Source organism: Heptranchias perlo, unplaced genomic scaffold (genome assembly GCF_035084215.1).
Source record: "Heptranchias perlo isolate sHepPer1 unplaced genomic scaffold, sHepPer1.hap1 HAP1_SCAFFOLD_49, whole genome shotgun sequence".
Classification (NCBI taxonomy): Eukaryota; Metazoa; Chordata; class Chondrichthyes; order Hexanchiformes; family Hexanchidae; genus Heptranchias; species Heptranchias perlo.
In genome coordinates, this window is record NW_027139505.1 from 8,638,669 (window position 1) to 8,665,070 (window position 26,402).

General features: G+C 42.6%; 1 long non-coding RNA gene across 9 annotated transcripts in view; it reads right to left on the minus strand.

Moving 5' to 3' along the window:
- Nucleotides 1–24,609, minus strand: part of LOC137313856 (uncharacterized) — a 271,375-nt gene extending 246,766 nt beyond the window's left edge. For 7 of the 9 annotated variants that reach the window (XR_010961094.1, XR_010961090.1, XR_010961091.1 and 4 more), the window contains exons 1-5: nucleotides 24,347–24,609; nucleotides 21,190–21,285; nucleotides 13,901–14,185; nucleotides 10,056–10,151; nucleotides 6,335–6,500 (exon numbers count right to left, since the gene is read on the minus strand). This is a non-coding gene — a long non-coding RNA (uncharacterized lncRNA). The remainder of the gene's footprint in view (nucleotides 1–6,334; nucleotides 6,501–10,055; nucleotides 10,152–13,900; nucleotides 14,186–21,189; nucleotides 21,286–24,346) is intronic. The other 2 variants (XR_010961095.1, XR_010961093.1) reach the window with 2 other exon arrangements.
- Nucleotides 24,610–26,402: the final 1,793 nt, after the last annotated feature.

Here is a 26,402-nt window from a genome sequence, read left to right on the forward strand (position 1 = left end):
TGTTTCGGTTCAAAATCTGTGATTATAATCCAAACATCGCTCTTATTATAGAAGAATAAAAACAATATAAGAAATATTTAACTGTGTCGGGAAGCAGTGATAAAACATGTTCCACCTTCTGTCTCTCTCTCTGCCTCTGCCTCATCCCGAAGTATCGTTTTCTCTCACTATTTCTCTCTTTGACAAATTCATCTTTCTCTGCCTCTGATTTCTCTGCCTCTGAATTCTCTGCCTCTGTTTATTTATCTCTGGCCCTGTCACTCCCTGCCTCGTTCTCTCTCTTTCATTCACCTTTACAGGATCTCTCTTTTCTTTCTCTCAATCTCTCTCTCTCTCTACCTCTCGCTTATTTCACTCTGCCTGGTCTCTCCAACACTTCCTGCCTTCCTCTCTTCTCCATCACCCATTCCCCCTTTTTGCCTAGCTTTTATTCCCCCACACTCCATCTGTATCGCTCCTCTCTCTTCTCTCTGCCTCTTTGCCTCTCACCACCTATGCCGCTTTCCTGTCTCTCACTCCTCTTTCTCTCTCTGCCTCATTCTTTTCCTTTCCATCTCTGCTGCAATACCTTCCCTCCCTTCTTTTTATCACTCTGCCTCATTCTCTCTCTCCTACCCTCTCTTCTCTCTCTCTCGAAGTCTCTCTCTCTCGCACTTGTTTCCACCTGTCACTGTTTCCAATCTGTCTGTCACTTACCCACTTTCTCTCTCTGTCCATGTCTTCATTCTAAGTTAAGATCCCTGATGCAACAAGACTATCCCAACACAAACACTTTCGCACTGAGCCCAGCCTGTACTTTTCATGAGCTGATCACAGTTTCTGCAAACCTAGTTCGCAAATGAGCTGCTCAGGATGTGCAAGGCCCACCAGTGGGCTGGAAACTTGCAAGATTGTGCCGTTGCTCGAGAGGGAAGCCTGCTTTTGGTTCTAACTTCTGCTGCACCTCTGCCTCCACATCTCATGCCGCCTCGATTCCTGAACTATTTTTATTGCCTTCCATTTTCAAGTGACATATACACACTCTTCTTTATCCATGAATTATCCATGCCTCTGATTTGCTTCTCTGTAAATCTTCTGGACCTTTTTTTTCCTTATTTTTGACTGCTTGTCTCTGTAACTGAATCTGTTTATTCATTTTCGAATTTGAATTTTTTGAACAGCTCGCAAACAATACCTGCTGTTCTGCGAAGCGTATTTCCACAAACAGAGATGAATCAAGGGAGCAGGAATTAACCTACTCATCGTTCATTGCACCTCCTCTAAGGCATGTGTATATTTCCTGAGGTAAGGAGACCAAAACTACACATAGTACTCCAGGTGTGATCTCGCCAGAGCCCTTTACAATAGCAGCAAGTCCTCCATACTATTTTAATCCATCCCCCTTGCAATAAAGGCTAACATATCATTTGCCTTCCTAATTGATAGTCGTACCTGCATGCTTACTTTCTATGATTCACCTACAAGGACACCCAAATCACTTTTAAATGCCTATATAAGCACACGAGGGAGAAATGAATAGAAGTGTATGCTGATCGGGTTAGATGAAGCAGGGTGGAGGAGAGATAGAACAGGAGTTAAAGTTTAAAATTGGGTTAAGGCCAACTTTACTAAGCTGAGAAGTGATTTAGCAAAAGTGGAATGGAAACAGCTAATTGAAGGTAAATCAGTGTCAGAGCAGTCGGAGACAATAAAAGGGGAGATTCAAGGGTTTCAGATTAAATGTGTCGCCACAAAGATAAAGGGTGGGACTGCCAAATCAAGAGCCTCCTGGATGACAAGGAGCATACAGGGTAAGATAAAGCAAAAAAGGGAAGCTTATGTCAGACACCAAGACCTCAATACTGCAGAAAGCCCAGAGGAGTATAGAAAGTAAAATGAAATTAAATAGGTGAAATTAGAAAGGAAATTCGGAAAGCAAAGAAAAATAGCGGCAATTAAAATTAAGGAAAACCCAATAATATTTTACAAATGCATAAAGAGCAAGAGGATAACGAAGGAAAAAGTACGGGCTACTCGAGATCAAAAAGGTACCCTCTGTGTGGAGGTGGAAAATGTGGGACTGGTTCTGAATGAATACTTTGCTCCTGTCTTCACAAAGGAGAGGAATGATGCAGGAATTGAAGTTAAGGAGGAGGAGTGTGAAATATTGGATGGGATAAACATAGTGAGAGAGGAAATATTCAGGAGAGTGACATCTTTGAAAGTAGATAATCACTAGACCCAGATGAATTGTATCCCAGTCTGTTAAGAGAAACAAGGGAGGCAATAGCGGAGGTTCGAACCATCATTTTCCAATCGTCCCTGGCTACAGGTGTGTGCCAGAGGATTGGAGGACTGCTAACGCTGTACCATTGTTTAAAAAGGGAGAAAGAGATAGAGAGAATAATATATCCAGTCAGTCTAACATCGGTGATGGGCAAATTATTGGAATCGATTCTGAGGGATAACATAAACCGTCATTTACAAAGGCATGGGTTAATGAAGGGCATTCAGCATGTATTTGTTAAGGTAGGGTCGTGTCTGACTAACTTGATTGAATTTTTTGAGCAGGTCACAAGAAAGGTCGATGAGGGTAACACGTTTGATCTCGTGTACATGGATTTCAGCAAAGCTTTTGACAAAGTTCCACATGGCAGACTGGTCAAAAAAGTACAAACCCATGTGATCCCATGGAGAGTGAATGATTGGATCCAAAATTCGCTCGGTCGCAGGAAGTGGAGGGTGATGGTGGACGGGTGTTTTTGCTGCGGGGAGGCTGTTTCCAGTGGTGTTCCGCAAGGCTCAGTAATAGGACCGTTGCTTTTTGTAGTGTATAGTAATGGTTTGGACTTGAATGTGGTGGGCTTGATCAAGAAGTTTGCAGGTGATACATAAATTGTAGTTGTCAGTGAGGAGAAAAGCTTTCGAGTGCAGGAAGATATCAATGGACTGGTAAGGTGGGCAGAAAAATGGCAAATTGAATTCAATGCAGCGAAGTGTGAAATAATGCATTTGCGGAAGGCAAACATAATAAGGGAATAAACAATAAATGGGAGGAGACTGAGAGTTTTAGGGGAACAAAGGGACCTTGGAGTGCATATCCAAAGATCCCTGAAGGTAGATAAGGTGGTTAAGAAGGCATATGGAATACATTTCTTTATTAGCAGAGGCATAGAATATTAGATCAGGGACGTTATGATAGAATGTATCAATCATTGATTAGGCCACAGCTTGAATGCTGCATACAGTTCAGGTCACACATTACAGGAAAGATGTGATTGCACTAGAGAGGGGACAAAGGAGATTTATGAGGACATTGACATGGCTTGAAAATTTTAGTCATGAGAAAAGATTGGATCGACTGGGATTGTTTTCTTTGGAACAAAGGAGGCTGAAGGGAGTTTTAATTGAGGTATATAATATAATGATGGGACTAGATAGACTGGATGGAGATTACTTATTTCCATCAGCAGAGATGTCAGTGCCAGGAGACATAGATTTAAAGCAATTGGTGGAAGGATTAGAGTGGAGTTGAGGACAAAAGACTTCACCAAGAGGGTGGTAGGGATCTGGACCTCACTGCCTGAAACGGTGGTAGAGGCAGAAACTCTCAACTCATTTAAAATCACTTGGATGAGCACTTGAAGTGCCGCAACCTACAGGGCTATGGACAAACTGTTCGAAAGTTGGATTAAGCTGGATATCTCTTTGCCGCCCGGCACAGGCTCAATGGGCCGAACGACCTCCTTCTGTGCTTTAACTTTCTATGATTCTATACCTTTATGTTTGTGTATGTGTTTGTCTGCAAATGTGCCTTGATGTATGTGTATGTGCCTTTATGTGTGTATGTGCCTTTATGTGTGTGTTTGCCTGTATGTGTATGTATGTGTATGTGTGTGTATGTCCCTTTATGTGTTTGTATGTGTATGCGTATATGTGGCTTTATGTTTGTGTATATGTGTGTATGTGCCCGTATGTGTGTATGTGCCTTTATGTGTGTGTATGTGCCTGTATGAGTGCATGTTTGTGTGCAAGTGTATGTCATAGAATCATAGAGTTATACAGCACGGATAGAGGCCCTTCGTGTCCGCGCCGGCCATCAAGCCCTGTCTGCTCTAATCCCATATTCCAGCATTTGCTCCGTAGCCTTGTATGCTATGGCATTTCAAGTGCTCATCCAAATGCTTCTTGAATGTTGTGAGGGTTCCTACCTCCACAACCCATTCAGGCAGTGAATTCCAGACTCCAACCACCCTCTGGGTGAAAAAGTTCTTTCTCAAATCCCCTCTAAACCTCCCGCCTTTTACCTTCAATCTATGTCCCCTTGTTATAGAACCCTCAACGAAGGGAAAAAGCTCCTTAGTATCCATCCTATCTGTGCCCCTCATAATTTTGTACACCTCAATCATGTCTCCCCTCAGCCTCCTCTGCTCCAAGGAAAACAAACCCAATCTTCACAGTCTCTCTTCATAGCTGAAGCGCTCCAGCCCTGGTAACATCCTGGTGAATCTCCTCTGCACCCTCTCCAAAGCGATCACATCCTTCCTGTAGTGTGGCGACCAGAACTGCACACAGTACTCCAGCTGTGGCCTAACCAGTGTTTTATACAGCTCCATCATAACCTCCTTGCTCTTGTATTCTATGCCTCGGCTAATAAAGGCAAGTATCCCATATGCCTTCTTTACCACCTTATCTACCTGTTCCGCCGCCTTCAGGGATCTGTGAACTTGCACACCAAGATCCCTCTGACCCTCTGTTTTGCCTAGGGTCCTCCCATTCATTGTGTATTCCCTTGCCTTGTTAGTCCCTCCAAAGTGCATCACCTCGCACTTTTCCGGGTTAAATTCCATTTGCCACTGTTCCGCCCATCTGACCAACCTATCTATATCGTCCTGCAGACTGAGGCTATCCTCCTCACTATTTACCATCCTACCAATTTTTGTATCATCAGCGAACTTACTGATTATACCTTTTACTTTCATATCCAAGTCATTAATGTAGACCACAAACAGCAAGGGACCCAGCACCGAACCCTGTGGTACCCCACTGGCCACAGGCTTCCAGTCACAAAAACAACCTTCGACCATCACCCTCTGCCTTCTGCCACTAAGCCAGTTTTGTATCCAAAGTGCCAAGGCACCCTGGATTCCATGGGCTCGTACCTTCTTGACCAGTCTCCTGTGGGGGACTTTATCGAAGGCCTTACTGAAATCCATGTATACCACATCCACTGCGTTACCCTCATCCACACGCCTAGTCACCCCCTCAAAAAATTCAATCAAATTAGTCAGACATGATCTTCCCTTGACAAAGCCATGTTGACTATGCCTGATTCATCCTTGCTTCTCCAAGTGGAGACTAATTGTGTCCTTCAGAATTTTTTCCAATAATTTTCCGACCACTGATGATCGTCTCACTGGCCTGTAGTTCCCCGGTTTTTCCCTACTCCCTATGTGACTTTATGTGCATATGTGTATATGTGTATATTTGTGTTTGTGCACTTATGTGTGTGTCTGTGCCTTTCTATGTGTGTATATGCGTGTGTACGTGTGTATGTGCCTGTATTTAAAATCACTTGGATGAGCACTTGAAGTGCCGCAACCGACAGGGCTATGGCCAAGATTTCCACCTTCTGCAGGTGGTGTTAGTTCGACCGTCCATTACAACCCTGCCACATTTTCACGTCCATTCACCTCGATTCCATTAAAAGTAATTGACAGAATTTTATGGGCTGATGGCATGCAATTTCCTAAAGTGCTCTCCCGGGGAGTGACGCTCCACCGCAAGTTCCACTGCCCGGATTGTGAGTCCGCTGAAGGTCGAATAAACCCCCGGTGATGCATGGGGGAGAAAAAAACCCTGCCCTGCCTCGGTTGCGCGCTCTCCACAGTTTGTTTGGTTAGTTTCCCTGTTCGGGTCTTAGGCATTTTCACATTTTTGTTCTTGAAATGTCTCTCATTTACTCCGCAGACATTTTCATGTCACCTCTCAGTTCCTTAATTTCATGAACTGGATTCCAGTTCAGTCAACTCATGAAATTCCCTTCAACTCCTGTGTGTCGCCTCCGATCTGCCCTTTTCCCAGTTCCACTAAAACTGTTTTACTTTGTTTTCGGTTCACTCAAGAGTTGTATCCGAACCATTACCCTGTCCTGTGTGCAGATACTGACCGATCCGCTGGGTATTTTCACCGCTGCCTTTCATTGTTTCAGATTCACCATAAATGTAGTTTGATCCATTTATTTACCGTTTGGCCCGTTTCTCTTCTGTTACCTTCTATGATTCTAAGTTTTGATGTCCTGTTAGTTCTGTGATGTTTAAATAATCCAAACTCATCCCGTTCTCCTCCTACTTACCCGATGTTCTTGTCCACTGAAATGCCTCTCGTATGTTGACAACGAGCTGACTCCGTCCACCCCTTCTTCAACTGCCTGTTCTGGTCTGTCCCGATAGAATTTCGTCAACTGGAACAGTTGGTAACGGTCACACTTTGTCAAGACCTCAGTGATCGCAGTGTTCGGTCTGTGAACAACAATGGAGAAAACTAAACACATTATCGACCTTCCATCCGGTCGGTTACATTTCCTCTTACACCAAACGGGTGCCGCCTCCTGTGAGCCACGTTATCAAATATCTTCTGAAAACCCATAATTTTTTTTTTTTTTATTCGGTCACGGGATGTGGGTGTCGCTGGCAAGGCCGGCATTTATTGCCCATCCCTAATTGCCCTCGAGAAGGTGGTGGTGAGCCGCCTTCTTGAACCGCTGCAGTCCGTGTGGTGAAGGTTCTCCCACAGTGCTGTTCGGAAGGGAGTTCCAGGATTTTGACCCAGCGACAATGAAGGAACGGCGATATATTTCCAAGTCGGGATGGTGACTTGGAGGGGAACGTGCAGGTGGTGTTGTTGCCATGCGCCTGCTGCCCTTGTCCTTCTAGGTGGTAGAGGTCGCGGGTTTAGGAGGTGCTGTCGAAGATGCCTTGGCGAGTTGCTGCAGTGCATCCTGTGGATGGTGCACACTGCAGCCACAGTGCGCCGGTGGTGAAGGGAGTGAATGTTTCTGGTGGTGGATGGGGTGCCAATCAAGCGGGCTGCTTTATCTTGGATGGTGTCGAGCTTCTTGAGTGTTGTTCGAGCTGCACTCATCCAGGCAAGTGGAGAGTATTCCATCACACTCCTGACTTGTGCCTTGCAGATGGTGGAAAGGCTTTGGGGAGTCAGGAGGTGAGTCACTCGCCGCAGAATACCCAGCCTCTGACCTGCTCTCGTAGCCACAGTATTTATATGGCTGGTCCAGTTAAGTTTCTGGTCAATGGTGACCCGCAGGATGTTGATGGTGGGGGATTCGGCGATGGTAATGCCGTTGAATGTCAAGGGGAGGTGGTCAGACTCTCTCTTGTTGGAGATGGTCATTGCCTGGCACTTATCTGGCGCGAATGTTACTTGCCACTTATCAGCCCAAGCCTGGATGTTGTCCAGATCTTGCTGCATGCGGGCACGGACTGCTTCATTATCTGAGGGGTTGTGAATGGAACTGAACACTGTTCAGTCATCAGCGAACATCCCCATTTCTGACCTTATGATGGAGGGAAGGTCATTGATGAAGCAACTGAAGATGGTTGGGCCGAGGACACTGCCCTGAGGAACTCCTGCAGCAATGCCCTGGGGCTGAGATGATTGGCCTCCAACAACCACTACCATCTTCCTTTGTGCTCGGTATGACTTCAGCCACTGGAGAGTTTTCGCCCTGATTCCCATTGACTTCAATTTTACTCGGGCTCCTTCGTGCCACACTCGGTCAAATGCTGCCTTGATGTCAAGGGCAGCCACTCTCACCTCACCTCTGGAATTCAGCTCTTTTGTCCATGTTTGGACCAAGGCTGTAATGAGGTCTGGAGCCGAGTGGTCCTGGCGGAACCCAAACTGAGCATCGGTGAGCAGGTTATTGGTGAGTAAGTGCCGCTTGATAGCACAGTCGACGAAACCTTCCATCACTTTGCTCATGATTGAGAGTAGACTGATGGGGCGGTGATTGGCCGGATTGGATTTGTCCTGCTTTTTGTGGACAGGACATACCTGGGCAATTTTCCACATTGTCGGGTGGATGCCAGTGTTGTAGCTGTACTGGAACAGCTTGGCTAGAGGCGCAGCTAGTTCTGGAGCACAAGTCTTCAGCACTACAGCTGGGATGTTGTCGGGGCCCATAGCCTTTGCTGTATCCAGTGCACTCAGCCGTTTCTTGATATCACGTGGAGTGAATCGAATTGGCCGAAGACTGGCTTCCGTGATGGTGGGGATATCGGGAGGAGGCTGAGATGGATTATCCACTCGGCACTTCTGGCCTGAAGATGTACCGCATGTGTTACAATCCATTGATCTATATAGTCACGTCTCAATAAGGCGGTATCAAATTTGTCAACTACAATGTCAAATGTCCAGATAATCCGTTCCAGCCTTGACTGAATCTTAAATGATTCGTCGTGAAATTACAGATTCGAGAAGTTTGCCCACAAATGACGTTGTCTAATTGGTCTCTAGTTATCTGATTGCCACATTCTCCCTGTTTTAACACAGACATTACTTGGTCACTTTCAGTCCACCTGGATATTTTCATTAACAATTGTGTTCTCAAAAATTGTGAGTTTTGAAAAATTGTGGTCAGAGTCCCTCCGATCTGCTCTGTGACTTCCTTTAACAGCCTCGGGTGCGTTATCTCTGAGCTCAGTGATTAATCCACCTCGGCTATTAAATTCAGAGCCAAATCCTTCTCCACAATTGTCTCGAAATATGGCTCCACATCCTCCTCAGTCTCGCTGAAGATGCTGTATCGACACCTTTGTATGGAATACTTTTACTGCAGATAGTTTGATACTGTGATACCTTGATTCATTGAAACCAACATTTTCACATCTGCCATCATTTTTAGAAACTGAAGGAAATATTTCATTTCGCCCCAAAAGTTCATCCAATCCAGCCCTGTCTGATTGATACCAGATCACATCTCTCAAGAGTCTGACTTTCCAAACGTGTTTGGAATGATTTTTAGATTCACAGTCACAACACACAATCTGAACTCCAATTCACTGGAATGTTGACACGGTCTCGTTTTTTTTTAATTTTTAGATATCAAGTTACATCTTCTGTCACTACTTCAAAAACCTCCTTCCTTTTTTCTTGCTAATAACTTTTCACGATTTCATAAAACATCTATTCCTGCTCCAACAGTTTTATTATTTCCACTCTCTCGTCTCAGATCCGGATATTTCACACGCTCCAGTCTTATCAGGTGAAACCCTCCCACTGCTCCATATACCCAGTCTGTCAAACCGTTTTTGCTGGTTGGTTCAGATCGTAACCGTCCCTTCCCTTCTTCCTGAAATCACCCTAGTGTCCCAAGAACATGAACCCTTCACTCCTGCTCCAGCCCCGCTGCCACACATTCACCAGACTCATGTTGTTCTCAGTAAGGGCCCAGTGCAATACAATTCGGAGATCACCACCCTGTGGCCTTGTTTATCAGTACAGAACTCAAATTTTAATATTCCCTTTATAAACGTAATTCTAACCGTGTTATACATTCGACCATGACAATTTTCCTCTCTCCTTTCCTTTCTCGAGATGGTACCACCTGTTCCAGGAAGTTCTTCCCTCTGGCACCAGGGCGGCAACGTATCATTTGGACCTGCTCAGGTCTGCAGAAGAGTCTGTGTATTCCCCTGACTATGGAATCTCGCACCACTCTCGCTCTACTATTCCTGTGCCCCACCTGCCTCTCACCTCTCTCCCACTCGGGCTGCCTCCCACTGCTCCCTGGTTTCACACTGTTACTCAGGAAGACCAATCTGAGTGACTGTTTCTATCCACCTTACAGTCCATAAAATCAGGTGTCTATTGGACAGTTCCAATAATGAGATCCCTCCAACTGTGACTGCACTGGCCCGGCAGATGTTCACTCACTTTCGTTTATCAACGCACCATATGCTCGGTTTCTACTTCCTGTTTGAGCAACAGGATCTTGTTCATGATCTGGACCGTTCATCAGGACACAATTGATATTTTAAAGATTGTTCTGAACCTACCGGTGTCTATTCTCATTCTTGTTGAAGATTTTGGATCTTCTCCCCTGTTTGGACCTTCAGCCATGGTGTTGACAGGCGTTCCAAAAATGTGATGCTCTGTAATAAATATATTAATAGGAGGGTTAGACTGAAATATTAAAATGAGAGGGAGGAACGTTGCGTTGTTAAAAGTGATATCAAGTCCCTCCTTCCCCATTAGTACAACAGCTGTTAGCTCAAGGATCGAGCATTTTCCGACTGTTACGATCAACTCTCCACATCAGGTGCGGCACAGACAGCTGCCCAGTGAAACCCAATGAGTCCCGCTGATCTCCACAACCCAGTTCTCGACGGCCGAGATTCTGCACTGGGAGCACCAATTGGTAAGATTTACTTACGTTGCAGGCCAGCACCAGACTTATTCCTGAGGTAGTGAATATTCTGGAGGGCAATATGGAGCGAGGTGATGAACTAAATGATCCTTCACTCAGTTTTACCCAGTCTGGCGCTATTGTAATATTTTATTCACAGATTTGTTTTTAATAGTTTTGATTTGTTGAGTTTTGATGTTAAATTCTGTGATTTCATGCATCTGATATCTATCGACACACCCAAATGGAGCTGGGTGTGATTTCTCAACTCTCGATGGGTACTGACATTGTCCGTATATTCATGGAGATGTGTTTTGGTTGGTGGTTCCATTTGGATATATTTACCATATCTCTCATGGTATCAGGACCTGACTAAAGAGCACTGCAGGAGGTGAGGAATTTTACACCGTTCTACGAATATTAACACTAATGTATAATGTTATGAATTGTGTAACTTTAAACAGGTGCTGCACATTGATTGTTGGACTGTTTGTCGGGGTCTTACAATCTCAGAAAAAGCACAAATATATAAGTTGTGGATTCGACTGTTATTTTACTATCATAATTTTCCACTTGTGCGTGTGCCTCCCTCTGTGTGCGCACAGGCAAGAGCAACTAATCAAACTATCAGTCACTGTACTATCCTTTCCACACTGTGGAAATGTAAAAGCGATTAATCTCAGTCAGTAATTTCTTCAAACTATGGTTGAAGTTATTCGCTGACAGTTGTGTGATAACAAGATTAAATTGTGCAGTTACTCTTTTGTCAAATTAGTGATGGACTTTCCTAACTTTTGGTAATTTCAATAGTTACTTTTATATAAAGATTAATGATGGACCATCCGACCTGTTGGTAATTTCAGTCGATGCTTTTTATATAGAGATTATGATGGTCACTCCTAGCTGTTTGTAATTTCAGTCGTTACTTCTATATAAAGAATAGTGATGGACCCTCCTCCTTGTTGGTATTTTGAGGAGTTACCTTTATATTAAAATAAGTGATGCACCCAAGTGACGCTCCTACCTGTTGGTAAATTACTGTTACTTTTCATAAAAAGTTTATTGTTGACTCTTCTGCCTGTTGGTAATTTCAGTTGTTACTTTTTTGGATAAAGATTCGTGATGGACCTTCCTCCCTGTTGGTAATTTCAGGATTTACTTTTTATCTGAAGTTTAGTGATGGACCCTCCTCCCTGTTGGTAATTTTAGTGGTTACTTTTTATATTATGCTTCGTGATGGACCCTCCTCCATATTGGTAATTTCAGTCGTTACTTTTTTATCTAAAAATTAGTGATGGATCCTCCGACCTGTTGTTAATTTCAGTAGTTACTTTTTAGAAAAAAAATAAAGATTAGTGATGGACCACCCTCCCTGTTGGTAATTTTACTTAATACTTTTTATATAAAGATTAGTAATTGATGCTCCTAGCTTTTGGTAACTTCAGTAGTAACGTTTTATATAAGGTTTAGTGTTGGACCCTCCTTCCTGTTGTTAATTTCAGTCGTTACAATTACGTAAAGATTAGTGATGGACCCCACAATATGTTGGCAATTTCAGGAGTTACTTGTTATATAAAGATTAGTGATGGATCCTGCTACCTGTTAGTAATTTGACTTTGTACTTTATATATAAAGATTAGTGATGGACCCTCCTACTTTTTGGTAATTTCACTAGCAACCTTTGAAATTAAAGTTAATGTTGGACCCTCCTACCTTTTGATAATTTCATTGGTTACTTTCCATATGAAAATTAATGATGGGCCCTCATCCCTGTTGGTAATTTCAGTAGCTACTTTTTATATAAAGATACGTGATGGATGCTCCGACCTGTTGGCAATTGCAATAGTAACTTTTATATAAAGATTAGTGATGGAGCCTCCTTCCTATTGGTAATTCCAGTTGTTACTTTTATATAAAAATCAGTGATGGACACTCCTACCTGTTGGTAATCTTAGTGGTTACTTTTTATATCAAGTTTATTGTTGGACCCTCCTCCATGTTGGTAATTTCAGGCGTTTCCTTTTTATATAAAGATGAGTAATGGACCCTCCTTCCTATTGTTAATTCCAGTTGTTACTTTGATTCAAAAATTAGTGATGGACACTCCAACCTGTTGATATTCTTAGTGGTTACTTTTTATATAAAGTTTATTGTTGGACCATCGTCCATGTTGGTAATTTCAGTCGTTACTTTTTATATAATGATTAGTGATGGACCTTCCTAATTGTTGGTAATTTCAGTGTTTACTTTCCATAAAAAGATCAATGATGGACCCTCCACCTGTTGGCAAATGCAGTAGTTATTTTTTATATCATAATTAGTGTTGGCAATTTCAGTAATTACTTTTCATATAAAGATTAGTGATGGACCATACTCCCTGTTCGTAATGTAAGTGGTTCCTGTTTGGACAAAGATTAGTGATGGACCCTTCTCCCTGTTGGTAATTTCAGCATTTGCATTTTCTTTAACGACGAGTGATGGACCCTCTTCCATGTTGTTAATTTCAGCAGTTACTTTTTATATAAAGATTAGTGATGGAGTCTCCTACCTGTTGGTAAATTGAGTTGTTACTTTTTATACAAAGTTTTGTGATCGGACCTTCCTAACTGTTGATATTAAAAGCAACATCTCAAATTACCACGATTAACGATCAGGAAACACCGATCTGTGTGAGAGATGGTTTCAGCCCTGAACAGGTTTACCTTTAAAACATTCCCGAAGTGTGTTTCTGTCTGAAGGAGCGGCGTCTCTTTCTTCAGTTGAGCCAGTTTAACAAATAACATCCTCAATAAAAATTTTTAGAAAAAAACAGAAGTCCCTGCTCCATTCTCCCATCGAATTCGCATTAAACGAATTAATTATAATGAATCAGGAACAAGTGTTCGCTCCAACTTTGCTCCTATCCTGTGATTGGATCACGTTCAGTTCGGCCTCGGGTAACCATAGGCTGATTTTCCAGGTGCCCGGCAGAGAGCAATAATCGGCCATTGCGAATGTGTTAACCCTTTCCTGAGCTGAACTGTGTGTTCCATCAGTCTTTGATCAGTTCAATAAATTGCACCGGGCACAAAACAGTTCAGTGAGTAAAGAGAGCCACTGTTACAGTTAAAAATAAATGCATATGGAGTGAGAACGGACAGTTTACCACCCCTGTTTACTGAATATCAAATTTTAACATGTGGAGTAGGCAGCGCTGGACTCGGATGGTGCAAATCTCCAGAGTTCGTGTTCCTGCTTTCTTTTCCTATAACCGCTTTAAAATGTGCCTGTGGGCAGATTGGTGGGGTATGAAGGGATAAACCCTGCAATTACCGGTGTAAAATAGCCGGCCTTCAGTCAGTGTCTGAGCGAACAATTAGTGAATTGTTCCATCCGCGAGGAATCGAGAGCTCAGGACGACAGGGGAACATATCTGACCGCGGGAAATCGACTTTAGAAAAGAAGAAGGGGCAGTAAAAGTTAATTAAAAACAAATTGACACTATATTAACCTTACCTTGATACCGCAAGGATTTTCCTTCCATCAATGTCCGTGTCGATTTTGCAAATCATATCCTTGTCATTTCATTGTAATCAATCGAGCACACGTTCTTTGCTTCATTTCTTCAGTTCACAACTTGGGAGTTTGATCTGATCCTTGTTATGTGAGATTCAGGGCTCCGCCCTCCGTGAAAGCAGCTGCCAGACATCAGGATGTGTTTCAACACAAACATTCCACATTTCTTTCAGAACAGGGAGCGGCCTTTCTGGTTGAATCAATTCGAACCGGGTTGACAATTCGCTGCAAAGTCAATTGTGAACAAAGTCAGCTATAAATTTTACTTTTTCTCTTCTTGTTCCAGGGAAATTCAGTAAAACAGATACTTTCTCAGAAATAAATTGTTATATTTGTATCAGTGATATTGTTTGCTGAAGACCCATCGATTTTCTAATGTTTGCGCTTCCACCCTGGGGCCAAGAGCCAGTGTTTCGTCAGTGAGCTGAGGAGAGGCTGTTTCTGCAAGTGAGGACATTAACCATTTAACCGCCGAATTAAACTATCACCTCAATCACTGGGGGAATGAGTACTGAGTTTCAACAGTGACATTTATCACAGTAAATGTTCAGCAGATACACCAGTTACATTTTTAAATCCGAAAAAAGGTCCATTCTTGGAAGAAAGATTGGATTGCCCTCATTTTGAGGGGTTTCACAGACAGTAATAAATAGCCACTCCCCGGGATGGAAGTTTCCGAAGAGAGAAAGTGTTTGATGACAGATTGTGGTGATAATTCCGAGGGACGGATTGTTGTGATCAATCCCAGGGACAGATTGTGGTGATAATTCCGAGTGGCGGATTGTTGTGATCATTCCCAGGGTCAGATTGTGATGATAATTCCGAGTGGCGGATTGTTGTGATCATTCCCAGGGTCAGATTGTGATGATAATTCCGAGTGACGGATTGTTGTGATCAATCCCAGGGATAGATTGTGGAGATAATTCCATGCGGCGGATTGTTGTTATCAATCCCTGTGATAGATTGTGGTGATGATTCAGAGGGACTGATTGTTGTGATCAATCCCGGGGATATATTGCGATATTTCCCCTTTTCTCTCAAATTCACCCCTTGTTTTTTGACCAGGATTGAGGATTCATTCGGGCCGGAGACACAGCCTGAAACGGAGGAAACAATCAATCCCCAACAGTTATCTTCATGTGAACTCTCCCTCCACAGCTTGTTTCAATCTATCGCTGATTGAAGCGGAGTTTTATTCATTCTGACAAAAACCTTCAAATGAACGATTCATATAATTAAAAACATTGTTAAATGGACAATTTGGGTCAATTCTGGGTTTTCATGGAGTCAGAGTGCATTACATGAAATTTCCATAATGATAAAAGGATTCCATATGCAATTTCATAGAATTATATAGAACGTGCAGCACAGAAACAGGTCATTCGGCAGAAACGGTCCATGCTCCACACGAACCTCCTCCCTTCATCTACCCCTATCAGCATATGCCTCTATTCCTTTCGCCTCAATGACTTTATTTAACTTCCATTCAATGCCAGTCGCCTCAACTACTCCTTGTGGCAGTGAGTTCCACATTCCAACCACTCTCTGGTTAAAGACATTCCTGCTGAATTCCATATTGGATTTATTTGTGACTATCTGATATTTATGGCCCCGAGTTCTGGTTTCATCTTCTCTCCGTCCACCGTCGCAAACCGTTAGATAATCTTAAAGACCTCTCACAGGCCACCACTCCATCTTACTTTTGCAAGGGAAAAGAGCCCCATGTTGCTCAATCATTCCTGATAGGTATAACTTCTCAGTTCTGGTGTCGTCCAAGTAGTTATTTTTTGCACTTTCTCCAGTGCCTCTGTGTCATTTTTATAATATGGAGACCAGAACTTTTCACAATAATCCAAGTGTGGCCTAACCGGGGTTCTGTACAAATTTAACTTAACTTCTCTGCTTTACAAGTTTATCCTTCGAGAACAAACTCAGTGCTTGATTTGCTGTTTTATGGCCTTATTAACCTGCATCGCTGCAGCTAGTGATTTGTATATCTGTACCACCAGAACCCTCTGCTTCTCAACACTATCTAGACACTTATTATCCAAGCAGCATGTGGCCCTTTTTTTATCAAACAAAATATAATACCTCACAATCATTAGATACAGAGAAGGCATTTCCTCTGATGGAGGAGTCCAGGACAAAGAGGCACAATATTAAAATTAGCGCTCGGCCGTTCAGCAGTGAAATAATGACGCACTTTGTCGCACAAAGTTTACTGGAAATGTGGAATTCCTTCCTCCGATCCGTCATGGATTTTGGGTCAACTGAAATTTTGAAGACTGAAAGCGGCAGATTTTTTTTTAGGTAAGTTTATCAAGCGAAATGGATAAAGGGCAGATAAATAGAATTCAGGTATAGAGCAGCCATGATCTAATTCAATGGGAGAACAGATTCGAGGGGCTGAATGGCCTACTCCTGTTCCTATGTTCGTATATGTGCTGGATTATGAATTCCGGCATTTCGTCAATGTTAAGGTTAACCAATGGATTCTGCACAATGGCTTCATCACTGGATGGTTTGTACTTTGCCTTTAAATGGGTGTATCGTAGTATGACAGTAAGTACAGCAAAGGAGGAGTCCATTCTGCCCTTGATGCCTGTGCTGGCTCTTTGAAAGAGCTATCCAATTAGTCCCTTTCCCCTGCTCTTTCCCCATAGCCCTGTAAATTTTTCCCTTCAAGTTTTTATCCAATTCCCCTTTGAAAGTTATTGTTGAATCGCTCCTTTTGCCCCTCTTATTCCCTTTTCTTTCGATCTCCTCTGTTCTTTCTGTATTCAGCCTGGTTCTCAACTGTATTATGAACCTGACATTCGTTACAAGCCTCCGTTTCCTGTTTCATTTTAACCTCTATCACTTTAGTCATCCAGGGAAGTCTAGCTTTGGTTGGCTTTCCTTTCTCCTCGGACGGATGTGTCTACACTGTACCCGAACCAAATGTGCTGTGACTGGCTGGTTTTATTTAAGGCTGAGCTCCATCTGTTCTTAATTTTTCTTATTCGTTCATGGGATGTGGGCAACGCTGGCAGGGCCGGCATTTATTGCCCATCTCAAATTGCCCTTGAGAAGGTGGTGGTGAGCCGCCTTCTTGAAGCGCTGCAGTCCGTGTGGTGAACTTCGCAGAATTCCAGGGGAGTAAAGATCAGATAATCGGTGCGAGAGAATCGAAGGTAAACTTTGTTAAATATATTTTAGGAAACACACCTGCTGTTCCAACCTGTGTCCAGTCAGAATTAAACATTGAAACCCTGAATCCAATCTCCGATTTTATTTCAGGGATGGTTAAAAGTTCAGTACAAGAGATTCTGTATCTCGAGATTTTAAATACTAAGTTCCTGAATTTGATGATTTTTGTACCTGCCGGGATGCTAACGTGATGTGTTCAGGATTCTGGATATCAATTCACCACCAACACCTCCCCCCTCGCCCCTGAAAACCCACTTTATCAGAATAATCTTCTTCAGTGGATAACCAGTGAGACAGGTCAGGACATCGCACTCTGTGGCGCCGTTTCGGAGTCTCCGCCTCTGCCGGGCGAGTCACAGCAGTTCTCCCGCACCCACCTGGCAGATCAAGGCAACACTTGTACAGAAGGTTGTATTGATTAATATGTGAGTTTGACAGTGCAGTCCTTCCAACTGATCTGCTTTAACCGCAGCAGTGCACAAACACAGCCTGCCGGCTCCTGGCATTTTATTACTGCATTTTTAAGTTCCCCCTCGACCGTGCTCTATATTGTACCGAGATTGCATGCATTAATCCGGTCCTAAGGCAGATGATTATGGCCTGGATTGTTCCTGTCCGGCATTGCTTTCCTTTCATTCCTGTCGTCACTTGTTTAATGCATTATTTATGTAACAATATCAGGAGAGACTGAACAGGCTGTGGCTCTTTTCTTTATTAAGGAGAAGACTGATAGATGACCTGATAGATGTTATTTTTCATATTCGGAAGGGGTTCCTTTGGGTAAACCTAGAGAGCATGTATCACCTTGACGGCAGTGCAAAACTAGAGGCCATGAATTTCAAATACTTACTGATGAAACCAAGATGGTATTCAGGAGAGACATCTTACTCAGAGAGTGGTGAGAATCTGCAACTCGTTACCACATGGAATGGTTGAGGCGAAAAGTGCAGATGCATTTATGGGGAAGGCAGATAAATACATGAGGGGGCTAGCAATAGAAATATAAGTTGATAGGGTGCGATGCAGTAGTTTGGGAGAACGCTCGTGTGGAGCATAAATCCAGGCAAAGACATGTTGGGCAAATTAGCTGTTCCTGAACTGTAAAATTCTATGTAATTGAATGAATATTTTTATTACACCAGCTCTTTCATCAACACAGATAGTGCCAGAATTATGAGCCCAATATTGAGCAGGGATACTGTCAGTAATAACAGGGCAATATTGAGCAGAGGTAGTGTCAGTAATATCAGCCCTATATTAAGCACAGATTCTGTCAGTAATACCAGCTATATAATCAAAACAGTCGCCGTCAGTGTAAGAACCCTATAATTCTCACAAATACTGTCGTCATTAAGCTGTATAGAATCAGCATAGATACTGTCGATAATATCAGCTCCATAATCAGTATAGATACTATCAGTAACATCAGCTCCATAATCAGTACAAGCACTGTCAGTAATATCAGCGCTATATTGAGCACAGACACTGTCAGTAATATCAGCTCCACAAGCAACACAGATACCTTCAGTAATATCAGCGCTATATTGCGCACAGATACAGTCAGTAATATCAGCGCTATATTGCGCATAGACACATTGATTGAGAGGGAAAAATAGATTATGAGAGTGAACTTGCATGGAACATAAAAGCGGACTGTAAAAATTTAGACAAGCGGGAATATGGTATTGAGATGGAGGACAAGCCATGATCCTATTGAATGCAGAGATGGCTCGAAGGGCCGAATGGCCTCCTCCTGCTCCTCTTTACCACGACTCTGTGACTCGGTTGCCGAGATTTCCACCTTCAGCAGGTGGTGTCAGATCGTCCGTCCATTACAACCCTGCCACATTTTCACTTCCATTTACCTCGATTCCATTAAAAGTAATTGACAGAATATTATGGACTGATGGAATGCAATTTGCTAAAGTGCTCTCCCGGGGAGTGACGCTCCACCGCAAGTTCGACTGCCCGGATTGTGAGTCCGCTGAAGGCAGAATTAAACCACGGTGATGAATGGGGAGGAACAAAACCCTCCACGGCCTTTGTTTCGCGCTCTCCACAGTTTGTTTGATTAGTTTCCCTGTTCAGGTCTTAGACATTTTCACCATTTCAACATTTTTGTTCTTGAAATGTCTCTCATTTACTCCGCAGGGAATTTTTTCACCTCTCAGATCCTTAATTTCCTGAACTACATTCCAGTTCAGTCAACCCATGAAATTCCCTCCAACTCCTGGTTGTCGCCTCCGATCAGCCCTTTTCCCAGTTCCACTAAAACTGTTTCACTTTCTTTTCGTTCCACTCAAGAGTGGTATCCGAACCATTACCCTGTCCTTTGTGCAGATACTGACCGATCCGCTGGGTATTTTCACCACTGCCTTTCATTGTTTCAAATGTCTACAGTTAATCCGTTCCAGCCATGACTGAATCTTAAATGATTCGGCGTGAAATTGCAGATTCGAGAAGTTTGCCCACAAATGACGTTGTCGAATTGGTCTCTCGTTATCTGATTGCCACATTCTCCCTGTTTTAACACAGACATTACTTGGTCTCTTTCAGTCCACCTGGGTATTTTCATTACCAATTGTGTTCTCAAAAATTGTGAGTTTTGAAAAATTGTGGTCAGAGTCCCTCCGATCTGCTCTCTCCATTCCTTTAACAACCTCGGGTGCGTTATCTCTGAGCTCAGTGACTAATCCACCTCGGCTATTAAATTCAGAGCCAAATCCTTCTCTACAGTTGTCTCGAAATATGGCTCCACATCCTCCTCAGTCTCGCTGAAGATGCTGTATCGACACCTTTGTATGGAATACTTTTACTGCAGCTGGTTTGATACTGTGATACTTTGATTCTTTGAAACCAACATTTTCACATCTGCCATCATTTTTAGAAACTGAAGAAAATAATTTATATCGTCCCAAAAGTTCATCCAATCCAGCCCTGTCTGATAGATACCAGATCACATCCCTCAAGAGTCTGACTTTCCAAACGTGTTTGGAATGATTTTGAGATTCACAGGCATAACGCACAATCTGAACTCCAATTCACTGGAATGTTGACACGTTCTCGTTTTGTTAAATTTTTAGATATCAAGTTACATCTTCTGTCACTTCTTCAAATACCTCCTTCCTTTTTTCTTGGTGATCTCTTTTCACTATTTCATAAATCATCTGATCCTGCTCCAACAGTTTTATTATTTCCACTCTCTAGTCTCAAATCCGGATATTTCACACGCTCCAGTCTTATCAGGTGAAAACATCCCACTGTTCCATATACCCAGTCTGTCAAACCGTTTTTGCTGGTTGGTTCAGATCGTAACCGTCCCTTCCCTTCTTCCTGAACTCACCCTAGTGTCCCAAGAACATGAACCCTTCACCCCTGCTCCAGCCCCGCTGCCACAAATTCACCAGACTCATGTTGTCCTCAGTAAGGGCCCAGTGCAATACAATTCGGAGATCACCACCGTGTGGCCTTGTTTATCAGTACAGAACTCAAAATTTAATATTCCTTTTAAAAACGTAATTATAACCGTGTTATTGATTCCGACCATGACTATTTTCCGCTCTCCTTTCCTTTCCAGAGATGGTCACACCTGTTCCAGGAAGTTCTTCCCTCTGGCACCAGGGCGGCAACGTATCATTTGGACCTGCTCACGGCTGCAGAAGAGTCTGTTTATTCCCCTGACTATAGAATCTCGCACCACTCTCGCTCTCCTATTCCTGTGCCCCACCTGCCTCTCACCTCTCTCCCACTCGGGCTGCCTCCCACTGCTCCCTGGTTTCAAGCTGTTACTCAGTAAGACCAATCTGCGTGACTGTTTCTATCCGCCTTACAGTCCATAACATCAGGTGTCTATTGGACAGTTCCAGTAATGAGATTCCTCCAACTGTGACTGCACTGGCCCGGTGGATGGTCACTCACTTTCGTTTATCTGCACTCTATATGCTCGGTTTATTCTTCCTGTTTGAGCAATAGGATCTTGTTCATGATCTGAACCGTTTATCAGGACACAATTGATATTTTAAAGATTGTTCTGAACCTACCGGTGTCTACTCTCATTCTTGTTGAAGATGTTCGATCTTCTCCCCTGTTTGGACCTTCACCCATGGTGGTGACAGGCGTTCCAAGATTGTGATGCTCTGTAATAAATATATTAATAGGAGGGTTAGACTGAAATATTAAAATGAGAAGGAGCAACGTCGCCTTGTTAGCTCTCGGATCGAGCATTTTCCGACTGTTCCGATCAACTCTCCACATCAGGTGCGGCGCAGACAGCTGCCCAGTGAAACCCAATGAGTCCCGCTGATCTCCACAACCCAGTTCTCGACGGCCGAGATTCTGCACTGGGAGCACCAATTAGTAAGATTTACTTACGGTGCAGGCCAGCACCAGACTTATTCCTGAGGTAGTGAATATTCTGGAGGGCAATATGGAGCGAGGTGATGAATTAAATGATCCTTCACTCAGTTTTACCAAGTCTGGCGCTATTGTATTATTTTATTCACAGATTTTTTTAAAAATATTTTTGATTTGTGGAGTTTTGATATTAATTTCTGTTATTTTATGAACCTGATGTCTATCTACACACCCAAATGGTGCTTGGTATGATTTCTCTTCTCTCGATGGGTACTGACATTGTCCGTATGTTCATGGAGATGTGTTTTGGTTGGTGCTTCCATTTGGATATATTTACCATATCTCTCATGGTATCAGGACCTGATTAATGTAGGAGGTGAGGAATTTTACACCGTTCTACGAATATTAACACCAATGTATAATGTTATGAATTGTGTAACTTTAAACAGGTGCTGCACATTGATTGTTGGACTGTTTGTCGGGGTCTTACAATCTCAGAAAAAAACACAAATATATAAGTTGTAGATTCGACGGCAATTTTACAATCATAATTGTCCCCTTGTGCGTGTGCCTCCCTCTGTGTGCGCACAGGCAAGAGCAACTCATCAAACTATCAGTCACTGTATTATCCTTTCCACACTGTGGAAATGTAAAAACGATTAATCTCAGTCAGTAATTTCTTCAAACGAGTTGAAGTTATTCGCTGACACTAGTGTGATAACAAGATTAAATTGTGCAGTTACTCTTTTTGCCAAATTAGTGATGGACTTTCCTAACTTTTGGTAATTTCAATAGTTACTTTTTATATAAGGTTTAATGATGGACCATCCGACCTGTTGGTAATTTCAGTCGATGCTTTTTATTTCGAGATTAGTGATGGTCACTCCTCGCTGTTTGTTATATGAGCAGTTACTTTTTAAACAAAGAATAGTGATGGACCCTCCTCCTTGTTGGTATTTTGAGGAGTTACTTTTTATATTAATATAAGTGATGCACCCAAAACCTGGTGGTAATTTCAGTGGTTACTTTTTATATAAAGATTAGTGATGGATAATTCTGCCTGTTGGTAATTTCAATACTTAATTTTTATTTAAAGATTAGTGATGGACGCTCCAACCTGTTGGTAAATTGAATTGTTACTTTTTATAAAAAGTTTAGTGTGGACTCTTCTGCCTGTTGGTAATTTCAGTAGTTACTTTTTTGGATAAAGATTAGTGATGGATGCTCTGACCTGTTGGTAATTTCAGCAGTAACTTTTTTATATAAAGATTAGTGATGGAGTCTCCTTCCTATTGGTAATTCCAGTTGTTTCTTTCATTCAAAAATTAGTGATGGACACTCCTACCTGTTGGTATTCTTAGTGGTTACTTTTTATATAAAGTTTATCTTTGGACCCTCGTCAATGTTGGTAATTTCAGTCCTTACTTTTCATATAATGATTAGTGATGGACCTTCATAATTGTTGGTAATTTCGGTGTTTACTTTCTTTTAAAGATCAATGATGGACCCTCTACCTGTTGGCAAATGCAGTAGTTATTTTTATATCAAAATTAGTGTTGCCAATTTCAGTAATTACTTTTTATATAAAGATTAATGATGGGCCATCCTCCCTGTTGGAAATGAAAGTGGTTACTGTTTAGTCAAAGATTAGTGATGGACCCTTCTCCCTGTTGGTAATTTCAGCATTTGCTTTTTCTATAAAGACGAGTGATGGACCCTCCTCCATGTTGTTAATTTCAGTCGTTACTTTTTATATAAAGATTAGTGATCGACCCTCCTACCTGTTGGTAAATTGAGTTGTTACTTTTTATGTATAGACTAGTGATGGACCCTCATACCTGTTGGTAATTTCAGTAGTTACTTTTTATATAAAGATTAGTGATGGGGCGACCGACTGCTGCTAAATTGAGTTGTTACTTTTTATATAAAGTTTTGTGATCGGACCCTCCTAACTGTTGATATTAAAAGCATCATCTCAAATTACCAAGATTAACGATCAGGAAACACCGATCTGTGTGAAAGATGGTTTCAGCCCTGAACAGGTTTACCTTTAAAACATTCCTGAAGTGTGTTTCTGTCTGAAGGGAGCAGCGTCTCTTTCTTCAGTTGAGCCAGTTTAACAAATAACTTCCTCAATAACATATTTTAGAAAAAAAACAGAAGTCCCTGCTCCATTCTCCCATCTAATTCGCATTAAATGAATGAATGAGAAATTAATCAGGAACAAGTTTTATCTCCTCCTTTGCTCCTATCCTGTGATTGGATCACGTTCAGTCCGGCCTCGGGTCACCATGGGCTGATTTTCCAGGTGCCCGGCAGAGAGCAATAATCGGCCATTGCGAATGTGTTAACCCTTTCCTGAGCTGAACTGTGTGTTCGATCAGTCTTTGATCAGTTCAATAAATTGTACCGGGCACAAAACAGTTCAGTGAGTAAAAAGAGCCACTGTTACAGTTAAAAATAAATGCATATGGAGTGAGAACGGACAGTTTCCCACCCCTGTTAACTAAATATCAAATTTTAACATGTGGAGCAGGCAGCGCTGGAGTCGGATGGTGTAAATCTCCAGAGTTCGTGTTCCTGCTTTCTGTCCTGTAACCGCTTTAAAATGTGTCTGTGGGGAGATTGGTGGGGTATGAATGGATGAACCCTGCAATAACCGGTGTAAAATAGCCGGCCTTCAGTCAGTGTCTGCGCGAACAATTAGTGAATTGTTCCATCCGCGAGGAATCGAGAGTTCCGTACGCCAGGGGAACATATCTGATCGCGGGAAATCGGCTTTAGAAAAGAGGAAGGGGCATAAAAAATTAATTAAAAAACAAATTGTCACAAGATCAACCTTACCTTGATACCGCAAGGATTTTTCATCCCTCAATGTCCGTGTCGATTTTGCAAATTATATCCTTGTCATTTCATTGCAATCAATCGAGTACACGTCCTTTGCTTCATTTTAGCAGTTCACAACTTGGGAATTTGATCTGATCCTTGTTATGTGAGAGTCAGAGCTCCACCCTCCGTGAAAGCTGCTGTCAGACATCAGGATGGATTTCAACACAAACATTCCACATTTGTTTCAGAACAGGGAGCGGCCTTTCTGGTTGAATCAATTCGAACCGGGTTGACAATTCGCTGCAAAGTCAATTGTGAACAAAGTCAGCTATAAATTTTACTTTTTCTCTTCTTGTTCCGGGGAAGTTCAGTAAAACGGATACTTTGTCAGAAATAAATTGTTACATTTGTATCAGTGTCATTGTTTACTGAAGACCCATCGATTTTCTAATGTTTACGCTTCAACCCTGGGACAAGAGCCAGTGTTTCGTCAGTGAGCTGAGGAGAGGCTGTTTCTGGAAGTGAGGACATTAACCATTTAACCGCCGAATTAAACTATCACCTCAATCACTGGGGGAATGAGTACTGCGTTTCAACAGTTACATTTTTCAAAGTAAATATTCAGCAGTTACACCAGTTACATTGTTAAATCCGGAAAAGGACCATTCCTCGTATAACGATTGGATTGCCCTCATTTTGATGGGGTTCACAGACGGTAATGATTAGGCCCTCCCCGGGTTGGAAGTTTCCGAAGAGAGAAAGTGTTTGAGGACAGATTGTGGTGATAATTCCGAGGGACGGATTGTTGTGATCAATCCCAGGGACAGATTGTGGTGATAATTCCGAGGGAAGGATTGTTGTGATCAATCCCAGGGACAGATTGTGGTGATAATTCCGAGGGACAGATTGTTGTGATCAATCCCAGGGACAGATTGTGGTGATAATTCCGAGGGACAGATTGTTGTGATCAAACCCAGGGACAGATTGTGGTGATAATTCCGAGGGGCGGATTGTTTTGATCAATTCCATGGACAGATTGTGGTGATAATTCCGAGGGACGGACTGTTGTTTTCAATCCAAGGGACAGATTGTGGTGATAATTCCGAGGGGCGGATTGTTGTGATCAATCCCAGGGACAGATTGTGGTGATAATTGCGAGGGGCGGATTGTTGTGATCAATCCCAGGGACAGATTGTGGTGCTCATTCCGAGGGACGGATTGTTGTGATCAATCCCAGGGACAGATTGTGGTGATAATTCCGAGGGGCGGATTGTTGTTTTCAATCCAAGGGACAGATTGTGGTGATAATTCCGAGGGACGGATTGTTCTGAGCAATCCCAGGAATAGATTGTGGTGATAATTCGGAGGGACGGATTGTTGTGATCAATCCCAGGGATAGATTGTGGTGATAATTCCGAGGGACGGATTGTTGTGATCAATCCCAAGGACAGATTGTGGTGATAATTCCGAGGGACGGATTGTTGTTTTCAATCCAAGGGACAGATTGTGGTGATAATTCCGAGGGGCGGATTGTTGTGATCAATCCCAGGGACAGATTGTGGTGATAATTCCGAGGGGCGGATTGTTGTGATCAATCCCAGGGACAGATTGTGTTGATAATTCAGAGAGACGGATTGTTGTGATCAATCCCAGAGATAGATTGTGATATTTACCCTTTTCTCTCTAATTCCCCCCTTGTTTTTTGACCAGGATTGAGGATTCATTCGGGCCGGAGACACAGCCTGAAGCGGCGGAAACAAACAATCCCCAACATTTATCTTCATGTGAACTCTCCCTCCACAACTTGTTTCAATCTATCGCTGATTGAAGCGGAGTTTTATTCATTCCAACAAAAAGCTTCAAACGAACAGTACATATCATTAAATACATTGTTAAATGGACCATTTGGATCAATTCTGGGTTTTCATGGAGTCAGAGTGCATTAAATGAAATTTCCATAATGACAAAAGATTCCATATGCAATTTCATAGAATTATATAGAAGGTGCAGCACAGAAACAGGTCATTCGGCAGAAAAGGTCCATGCTCCACACGAACCTCCTCCCTTCATC